This window comes from Gasterosteus aculeatus, chromosome 12 (genome assembly GCF_964276395.1).
Source record: "Gasterosteus aculeatus chromosome 12, fGasAcu3.hap1.1, whole genome shotgun sequence".
NCBI classification, from domain to species: Eukaryota; Metazoa; Chordata; class Actinopteri; order Perciformes; family Gasterosteidae; genus Gasterosteus; species Gasterosteus aculeatus.
Genome location: NC_135700.1, coordinates 2,267,885 through 2,279,095, shown reverse-complemented (window position 1 = coordinate 2,279,095; position 11,211 = coordinate 2,267,885). Strand labels below are relative to the sequence as shown.

Genomic DNA, 11,211 nt, shown 5'->3' with positions numbered 1-11,211 from the left:
GAAGCCCAAGAATGAAAGCTTTATACCTGATTGAAGATGTACATATATATATATATATATATATATATATATATATATATATATATATATATATATATACTGTATATGTGTACATTATGGTGAGAATAATATCGGGAGAGAATTGCTAAGAGCGATAAAACTTTGTAAGACTGCTTTGAATGGCTTAGGTTTTAAATTGTATTTATGTGACACCCCCAGCTTCCATCACGGGGCGTGCATATATCGGAGGAGACCTTATTTGAATGGGCCCTTTTTACGGAGGCGGCTGCCTTTTGGAATAGAAATCTGTGATTTAAACTAGGCTGATGAGCTGTTGCTCATTTGGGGAGATAGCAGCTTGCCCTTTTCTTCAATTTGATTTCTGCCTTTATCTTTAACATATAACAAAGGCAGATAGACAATGGAATAATGTGAAGCGAACTGACGAATCCAGTTTGTGTTTTTTTATAAACGTATCCTGGCTGACGAGCGTATGCAAATGAGACACATTAATATGCTCGCCCCGCTCCCCAGTCATTTTATATTTTTTCCCCCTGATTAAAAAGGACATTTCTTATGTGACATCCTCCCTCTGCTCATATCAACACACACACACACACACACACACACACACACACACATGCAAGGAATTTGAGGGTGATGTACAAGTACGTACACACACAAGAAAAAAGACAAGCACTCACACGCAACCCTTTGACTACAGACAACAATTCAATATGCACATGCCCTCTAAAAGACACTAGTGTGACTCACCCGGTATTATCAAAAGCCTGCTCACATATATCACAAAAACAGCTCACCTACACTGCTAAGAGTCGGGAGCAGAAGTACACATGGAATGCAGTAAGAAAACAGCTGTACGCAGTATTATTGTGCTCTTCTTTTAGAAGCTCAGGTTTGTGATGCTTACCCGTTGCATTAAGGGAAGCCCTGGTGCCAGCTTGTCCCTATTATGTCTCCCTGTGTCTACCATGGCTGTGTCGACTCAGGTGTAAACAGCATATCCACTCTGTCGCTGTACGGCAGTACAGTGTCTGTCGGCCGTTACTCTAACCTGCGTAACCTTATCACTTCCTGACATGTTCAGCAATGCTGCCTCATTAAAAACTATTGGCTCCCTCTGATACCTTCTGAAACCACAAAGACTTCCTTTAGCATTTTTCTCACGACAGTTCAGTTGTTGTCTTTATAGTTTGTGGTTTAATATTCAGCAAAGCGCCACGTGCACCCGTGAACACACAGAATCCTCGGTGTGGTCGCGCACACGTAAAGAGACTGATTTCACTCGGTTTCTCTAAATGCATTTTTTCTCCTCCACGCTTTTTTTTCTTCTTTTTTTTCTCCACGAGGCCTCAGCTTAATTATAAGTGGTATCTGTAACACAATGGAAGTGTATTTCAGTCAGCATTTGAATGTGCTCGGTTCATTTCGCCTTATCAATGGTACCATGCATCATAAATGCATAAGGGATTTGTATGTGTTTTTCCCTAATTGTAAGCACATAAAGTATATAAAAGACGGTGTCAATATTGGGAATAGCTACCTGTTATGAATTCATATTTAAGTAAACAACTTCAAACAAATACACTTTTTGAATTTACTTTTGGGGCCTCGAGTTTTACAATAGAAGTTTGTTGTGACATTTAAGACGAGAAACTGAAGGATCGAAAAGCCATTAGTTGGACTTTACTCTGTCATTTTGACATGTATTGACACGAATCACATCGACTAATCACAATGCAATACCTCATAAGTCCTAATGAAGTAATTCATTGCATTAAACAAATCAATCATTATTCACAATGCGCTGATTTCCATCATATTTCCACCAAATCGTTAATGTGATATGGGGCCGGGTGGGGGTAGGGTGGTGTTGCAGCTGCACTGGTCTTTGGTTTAAGGGACAATGTGGGTAGAGCAGACCAGATATGAGTTTCTACCCGTCGAGGGTTTGGCTTCTATCGCAGTGGTCTTAGCGATGCGTCTAATTAATTCAATAGACAAGCAGCCTTGTTTTCCGTTCACTCTCACTCGCTCATTGACTTCACTGCTTTAAAACTTCCTGTAATGAGGCAACACTGTAAACTGCACATGGGAGACAGCCACACAATCCTTTGCCAGATTCAATCCTAACGCCCATCCCATCCCGGGAGGCTCTTGATCAAAAAGTGCAACTCCGCGCAGTCAAATTAACATGTGAATCTTTGAGAAGGATTGTTGTGTCTTTAAAGGGGAAAAGAGAGGAGCGGACACGCAGTTTGATAAAATAGTTTGCGTTGTTAACACGTATTTACTTTTATAAATGAATTACTTTTATTTATTTTTAACTTGTTGGACATCCAACATTTTCAAAATGTTGAATAAAAAAAACACGCAAAAAACCACAAACCCTTTGAAAGGACTTGAGCCAATGAGAGCCGCACTGGATAGATCAGTGACAATTACGAATGAACAGGAGCCCCTAACAACCCCCCCCCTACCCCTCCCCGCTTTCTCTCGCATAATATGTCATTGAGGGCTGTTTAAGAGCTGCTGTCAACAGGTAGTTCAACTTTCAGCTCATCCCTGCTGATCATTGGGAGCCCCCCGTCAGACAGAAAAGAAAGACACCGGGAGGCAGCGAGAGCGGAGGAAAGAAAAATGTTGTGGACCTTTTTATCCGCCCATCGCTCTGACAGCCTTGCAGGGGATGCCATGGGAGGAAGATCAATGCAGGACAAGCGGATTCCCACAGTTCATTGTTCAGGGCCAGCCAAATCATCTTCCCAAGCTCAAAGCTTCTCTTTATGATAACCATCCCTCGTATTATTCCCACTATGATGATGGTGACCTGCAGATGTCTCTGTCTGTGTGTGTGTGTCTGAGCACCTCTTCCCTCCCGGGTACTCTACAATAGCGGCCGCAGCAGCGTGGACGGACCCCTGCTGCAGCGAATAAAGCATTCACAGCGGGATTAGTAGCGCCAAACATTTGTTGAGTAGCCCTGTTATAGCAGAGTCCAGCGACAGTCTTCTTTCTTGACTTCATAGTAATTAGCATGATAATGACGCTGACTCATGCTTTAGTACTGCAACCAATGCAGTCGATTAGTTGTGTATGTCTCAAGGTATCAGTTCGCTGAGTCCGTTGTGGAAGCATTGAATAGCAGCTTTTCAAACACATGTGAAGGAAGCACTTCTCTTACAGATGAAAGGGTAAACATTCAACCTTTTTGAACTATAGCTGATGATGGTCTACATCCACTCCAAAGGCTCTGATCAAATGATATAAGTCATAGGGAAACATTGCATTTTACCCTTAAACATTTCAATTGAGTTTATTTAATGGGAAAATTACACGTGAAAAATAGAAAAAATAATAACAAATTCTATTTACAACAACTATATTAACTAAATTATCTGTTTAATGAAATGAACCATGAGATGCCATTAAACAATGTTAAAAAAGTAATTAAGTGACCGTGGGTTTTTAGTTGTTTTATCTTTTTTGTAGTTTAGATTTTGAATGCATTCATGGCACTATAGTAATTATTATATAATAATTCCATGCAGCCATTATTGAATCACTTCCCTTGTATACTGCAATGCAGCTCCAGATTAACAATGCCACATTGTTGACTACGGAGCTCAGGCGTGAGATAGTTTCTGAAATATCTGCATATTGATTTCTACAATGTAGTAAAATGGATGGAAATCCTTGCTACCTGTAAAAAATCCTGAAGTGCCCCTTTAGGTTTCCATTCTGCTGGTAGGCTTCCCTACTTGTGAGAAAAGGTTCTGCGTGTTGATACTTTTCAGCACCACCCAGCAGATGGTCCCTCCACCGACCATCAAGATATGTAGTTGGCCTTTGAACTTCTGGTGCGATTAATGCAGACTGGTGGTTTCATCTCCAACAAGTATGACTCAGCGATCGACTTCCTGCTGGTTGTGATGGGTTGTAAAGTACCTGTGTTCTTAGGTCTTGCTCTGTATCTGGTGACTACACTCCCTGTCAAATCAGTCAGAAACCAGGACACACAAAACAGTGTCTGCGTGCATGTGTGTGTGTGTGTGTGTGTGTGTGTGTGTGTGTGTATGTGTGTAACTGCGTGCCAGGCAACAAACATGGCTGTACGGCGCGCTCATGCATGGATAGACTGTGGGGTAGAAACGGGTCAGAGAGACAATGACCACAGTGTATCTGTCACAGCTTACATCGCTGGTCACCCTCTGTGCTGCAAACAGACACACACACACACACACACACAGAAATGTGTAGGTCACATGATGGGGCCATCGCTGCCTTTGTCTCTTGGAGAGTGACTGCAGTGATGACATACACGGCTCAAGACCGAGACCAAAAGCCTGAGCGGAGTCTCACTCGGTTCCTCAGGTGGCGGCAGCGAGACGCAGACGAACAGAGAGGAAGAGAAAGTAGTTGAATGTCAATACGGCCTAAATAACAGAATATCAGAGATAATTGCTGTTTTCTTCCGCTCATGCTGGGCGCATTCTGCTAGAATTTTGCATAATGACTACAGTCGAGGAGGGTTGGGGGGGGGGGGGGGGGCATAGAGGTAATAGTGGTGGATGTGTGGAGGTGGTGGTAAAGGGAGGGGTTGTTGTGACAGGTGCTGAAATCAAACTAGGGAGGCAAAGGGAGACAAAGGTTCAATTTACTAAGAGCAGACTTTAATTGTTACACAGCTAATTAAGAGAAGAAGGATCTTTTTTTTGTATGTGTGTACATACATTGGGAGGTAGATTGTGCCTTTGAGCCAAGTGAGTGTGTGTGTGTGAGAGTGTGTTTGTGTGAGAACGGATGAGGTGCTACCTCAACATACAACCTCCCTTTTCACAGCTCCTCTACAGTTGGGAGTTTGGGACTTTCTCTCTAAAACAAAAGTCTATGGCTAATTAGCAGCACTCATTACAGGAAGAGAGTCAGGTAATTATTTTACATCGTGCTGCCGATAATTGAATGATTCTTCAATGTCTGAATGTCTGTTTGAAAGTATCTCTTTTTTTCTCCAGCCCCCTCCCTCGCTCCCTTCTTCTCCCCCTTTGTCTTTGACGGAGATAAGAGGGAGAAGCTGGATTCAGGTAGTGCTGCCATATGCTCTTGAATGAAAAAGCTCTTCTGTCGAAGCAAATGGGATTTTTAAATATTGAAACTGCTGCATGTCTTTTTAATATGACCGTGTTAAATCTCTCTTTATTCCATCACTTTGATAAACTCCCCCTTGCTATCTTTCTCCCTTCCCACTTTCTGCGTCTCTTCTTCTCGTCGTTAATCTGAAGAGTTTGAAGGGAACTTCAGTTCTCTGAGAAGTAGTTAAACTTATTATGCAACGAGACTGTGTCTTTTTTTTTCTTTATGCAGCGCGCTTCCTGTTTAAGAAAGCAAACTAATCTTATCAAAGCCATCAAGAAGCTCAGACTTGAGTGGAAATGCTTGTGACTCAATGCATGTGTGTTACAATATCTCTTAGTGGCCTTATGAAGGCTATTGTTCTCACGCACTTTTGTCGGCGTGCCTCGGGAGGAAGAGAGAAAAGAAAAAAGAGGCAAATCACCGCACTCTTCTTCTTTCTCTCCTTTCCCTTCGAAAGTCAGATATGTACAAGCTAATGTGGCACTCAAAATGAAAGAAAAAAGAGTGGGAGTGAATTGTGCATTATCTACTTTAAGGCGAGGGTGTATTTATTACAGACTAATTGTAGAAGAGGAAGTGCTTTGGAGGGGTGTGCTCTCGGGAGAGAGGGCGTGGGCCTTGGGGATGTAAGAGAGCATGTTTATCTATTGGACTTTATCAGAAAAACACCATGGCGACTGCTCTTAAGATCAGAGACGTGGGGATTCACAGGAGGAAATAAAATAAATGAAAGGGGGATGAAGAGGAAAAATGAGGGAGAGAGGGAGAGAGGAAGAGACACGTCAGCGTTGATGCCAACGCCTCAGTGAAAGGCGGCCGTGATTAATGCAGGAAAGAGAAGTTGGGTGAAACCTCACAGGAACTTTCTCTGTGAGCCTGAATACAAAGCACACGCATACATACATACATGTGTAAGTGGTTGACATAAAACTCGTGCAGACAAACCTTGGCACTCATAGCTGTGTATGTATATGTGTAGATGTGTAGATGTGTATGTATATAGAGGATTCATACACGCAAAGCTGAATCCAACTAGCTGTGTGTGTTTGTGTTTAGGTTCTTCATTTTCTTCATCGTAACACATGACATTTATGTCTTTTAAAGCAGTGATTCCTGACCCGGATGCTTGTTCTCTAAGTGGGAACACGGAACATTTGTAAACACATTGTCCAAACAGAGACGCTACATAGTTGGCTAAATTTAAATTCATGAACACATGGCTAACACGGGTTTTATATAAGTGCTAAATGGTTTCAATTACCTGTTGCCACTCTGTTTGTGAAATAGCCAGCAGCAATTATACCGAGCTAGAAGTCAGAGTATAGGGAAGATATCAAGGTGGGTTGATGGCTCAAACAAACATAAAACTTTCCCTCTCTAGACTTTTCATTACCCCACTTTTTACTTTTGTAACGCCCATACCTGACCGACACCTCACACGTGACTTAAACATACATGACTACATGACTAACATTCCTAGCCACAGTCTTTACCTAGCCAAATACTTTTTCCGACCTTTGTTCGAAAGGTATACCAGTGATGCTACAAGGGTATGAGGAGCGTCTACAGGGCCACAGATAAAGTGTCTGTATTTCACGAGATTGGAGTGAGGACACGTTGTTTATACAGCTACAAGTAAAATATATTAATTAGGATTAAGATGAATGATTGAGATTAATGCTTTGTGGAAAATAAATTCAGTCAACATCTAAACCAAGACGCTCACAAATATGTCTGTTATACGCGTGTGTGCGTGTAGCTGTCTCAGAAGGTATGTTGTGGCTGTATTCCAGGACTCCTCGTGTCTGTCTACACCATGAGCATCAGCTCCGAGCTGTCTGTCCTGCATGGACAATACTGCATTTCTCTCATTCTTTTCTGCCCTGCCTGACCTTCAGCATCGTCACAGACCTCTCCCACAACAAAGGCTACAGTACACATGCTCATTAAAAAGACACACAAACACACCCACACACTTCTCTGGCAGGGCGATAAGTTCATTAAGGCAGTGGATGGTTAAAAGGAAAAATGACCTCTGTGTAGTATACTGTTTGTACTTCCCCTTTGAGACACACACACACACACACACACACACACACACACACACACACACATAATAACGTGATCTCCAAAACCTGTTCGTAAAAATGTATACGAAAATCTTGAACATACAAATTCGTAACAAAATATACAAACTGGCGGTGGTTAACCACGCCCCTTGAGTGAACAACATGGCGGACCATGTTGGATTCTTGAGTGAACGTCTCTCCGACATGTCAGATTTTTTGAGGGGGTTAGGATTAGTATTGTATTCTTACAATTTAACATTGATTTCTCGTTAAAAATGACAATAACACGTTTATTTTACATCGTTAGATTTCACGAAGTGTGTTTACGGGGTGCAGGTCCCCATTCACTTTGAATAGGGTGACGTCATCAGTTGCAGTCCGTATTTATTTAGTATGTATCACTACGAATTTGTATGTTCAAGATTTTCGTATACATTTTTACGAACAGGTTATGGAGATCAGGCTGCACATACACACATACACACACACACGGCTGTGTATGTAGTACATACTATGTCATAAAAAGTAGTAGTACATATTATGCATTGAAAAAATAACAAACACATACAAGGGAAAATAGCGCTTTAGGTTTCCCCACCTGATCAAGTGCTAACCTTAATGATCGCATTCCGTACATTCTGTGCAGCTGGGGCCTTTAAGCCGAAGCACTTTGTATTTATAGGAGAGGCTGTTTCTTAAAAACCTTGCTCTCATTGTTGCTGACAGCAACAACTTGACATTTACGGTATAGCATTATGAAAACGTCTGACCCGGGCGGCATGGCCAAGAATACGAGCTAGCTAGCTTAACTAGCTAGCTCGTATTCTCGGCCTTTTGTGCCCCCCATTTGACAGAGCGCCGAAGAGGCTGCAGCCCTCACATTCCCCCCACTCCACACACACACACACTTACAAGTACACAAAAACATAAGCACGTATACACATGCAGCGGCTCCTCCATGAGCTCCAGAGCTGCCCCGGGGTGTTAGATGTGGGCAGTTGGTGGGAGGTGAAGCCGGGTGTGGGTGGTTATATTCTGCGCACCCTTCTGCCGTCTCCATTCGCCGCAAAAAATAATAAAGAAACTCTTCCTTTCTGCTTCACCTCCTTGGCAATCCCTCCACTCTCTCCTTCAACCCTACTGCACTCCTCCCATCCCTCTCCATATTTTTCCCCCTGCATCTGATTAAGTTAACAATGTGGTGTTATTTGCATGCTGATTTTGCACACCCCGACCCCACCCCCCCACCACTAACGCCGTCGCCATCCTCTCTCTCTCTCTCTCTCTCTCTCTCTCTCTGTCTCTTTCTCTCTCCTCAATTCTCTGACAAACAAGAGAGGCAGGATCACAGTAATGTGATAGCACAGCAGCCAGCCAACGCAATCTGCCTCAAAGACCAGGTGTTCGCAATCCACCTCCCTCTTAATTCCTGCCTCCATCATTTCTCTTGTTTTTATTCCTGTTATTCTTCTCTCTTTTTCTTCACTCCCTAGTTCTTCTTCTTCTTCCCTCTCATCTATCCCTGGTGTGTTTATAAGGTTGTGTTATAATCAAATCTGGAGCGAGGGAGGCCTGTCTTTTTTTATTAATTATAGGCCACAGTTGATGCGAATTTATTTCGAAAGCATCTTCAAAATAGGTCGGCGGTACAGTTTGCTATTCTTATCACATTTAAATGTCAACATGGTGCAAAGCCCTACAAATTAGTTCAGGCAGGCTTCAACCCCCATTTAACATTTAAAGCGCCATTCTGTGGGGCTCAAAGACCGATTTAAATCAGTTTACACGCACACACATCCATATATATAAATATATATATATATATATATATATATATATATATATATATATATATATATATATATAGAGAGAGAGAGAGAGAGAGAGAGAGAGAGAGAGATGGTGCTTCGTCTTTCAAACTTCTCATTTCAACACAGACATTTAACTGGCAACCTTTGCCTGAGAGAATGCAGTGTGCCACCAAGAAACTGGGGGAGAGTGGGGTGGGAGAAAAAAAAGATCTGGATGAGAGAACAAAAAAAAGAGATATAAAGCAACAGAAACAATGCATTAGCTTCATGAATAATAAATCTGCCTATCCATGCAGAAAGGACCAGGTTTCCAGCATCTCAGCGTAAATCCACTGTCCGAATGAATAAATCAGAACAGGGGGACATTTTCTTGAGCTCCAGCCTATCACTGGTAACTGGTAAACAACAATGATTTGAAACACATCTGTTCGTGAGCAGTGCCAGCTAACCCCCATAGAGCAGCACGAGACAATAGAAGCCTAGCGCTCTTGTTCTACATATTGGTGGCTGGGCATATCAAATAGAGTTTAGCCATTTTTCACACACACGCACACAGCTCTATTGATACAAACAAACATTATCAACAAAAAGGAATCATGCACGTATCTGCCATAAAAAAAAAGACTAATGTTGACTTTATCGACACTAGTATCCTGAACAAAAACACAACTACATTGTCCTGATTCAATGGGAAATCTGACATGAATTAATAAGCCTGATCCATGGAACGTGACAGCTGGAAATAATTGAAGGAATAAAATATTAGTGAAGTTAAGAACCATGGCTTGAGTCCAGGTATTGAAAATGTCTTCAAACTTTTTGAAAAGTCCCCTCTAGAGTTTTAAATCCTAACACTGTGTAAGCCCATTAGAAGCAGTTTGCTTGACTTCACAAAATGGAGCCGAACTGCTTTAGTTTGATTGATTTGGCCAAACTTTAAAGAAAGTCTCAAGGGGCCAAATGGTCACACTTCCGGGCTTCTCTATTGTAGCACAAAAAGAATGCAACCATAATATATAACCATGCTGCCCCAAGTTGCATTCACTACAAAACATTTTTATTTTCCGAATCTGCCTTTCAGCCACTTGTTCAAATAGTCGGATCCTACTGGATAAAGCCACCTGTAAATGATCCACAGCTTCATTAGCAACTCAGAAGCCAAAATGGGCAGAGGTTAAATTGCCGCTTGTGAGTGAGGATCGGCTGAAACCTTTGGTGCGCATACACATATTACGCTAAAAAAAGAAAATGGATCAATTTCATAATTTTGTTCGAAACGTCAAAGGCTAGAGGCAATTCTGATCGCTATGCTTGATGGTTATTTTGCTGTGGTTTTGGAAAGGTTTGTCTGAGAGAAATGATACTTGGATCAACGTCTTCTGCAAAATGTATATATTTTATGGACTAATTTGAATATCATATTTACTAATTTATTGGAGATTTGTTTGGAGAATTTTTAAATGGATTAGTACATATTGTAGCCAAGACTCTAATGTTTGGAACGGTGTGAAGCATTCATATATTCATACCTGAGTACACAATATTCCAGTTTGAAGTTGGTTCTGCTCGGTTGCAAACCAAAATGAGTGATGTTCGAGTGTAACAGGTTGATTACCAACCTGTTACCTGGAAAATAAAAGTTGGACTTGTTATGAAACAAAGACAAAAAGTGACTACCTGTTTCTCCACAACATAATGTTTCATAATTTTAACCAAATCAACTTCTTGAAGGCAGGCTTGTCATTGGTTGTCATTAATGGTTTGTCAACATAAAGTAATTAGCAGTGAGTGGATTGTAACCCTCAAGGACGGTCATTGACATGATGTGGAAACTCTACTCCACTGACTGCTCATACCTCAACTGCCACATATGTGGTTGAAAGATTTGTCCAACTATTTACGTCATTTATGTACACGCTTCAAAAGGGAAACTTTTCATCTGTCTCCAAAAAAATAAAGAATTACTCTTCTATCATCGGCCTCTTAATATAAAAAAAAAAAAACATTCAGCGTGACACGATTGCGACAATACAACCGACCCCAATGAAACACTTCTGTCTATTACAATGGGCACGGAAATGCCTTGGAGACACGCACGCATCAAAGTAAGACGTAAATTACGTTAAGCCTCAAGGAGAAGTTGTCCCTCTAAAGCTGTTTCGTGCCATCAAGAT

General features: G+C 41.6%; 1 protein-coding gene across 9 annotated transcripts in view; it reads right to left on the bottom strand.

Annotated features, from left to right (window-relative positions):
• Window positions 1-11,211, bottom strand: part of znf536 (zinc finger protein 536) — a 198,231-nt gene that overhangs the window by 103,271 nt on the left and 83,749 nt on the right. Inside the window, exon 1 of one of the 9 annotated variants that reach the window (XM_040202795.2) lies at window positions 932-1,151. The exons of the other annotated variants lie outside the window; for them this stretch is intronic. The gene's annotated coding sequence lies outside the window, so the exon portion shown is untranslated. Of the gene's footprint in view, window positions 1-931; window positions 1,152-11,211 lie in introns of those variants that run through there. 9 annotated transcript variants of the gene reach the window in all.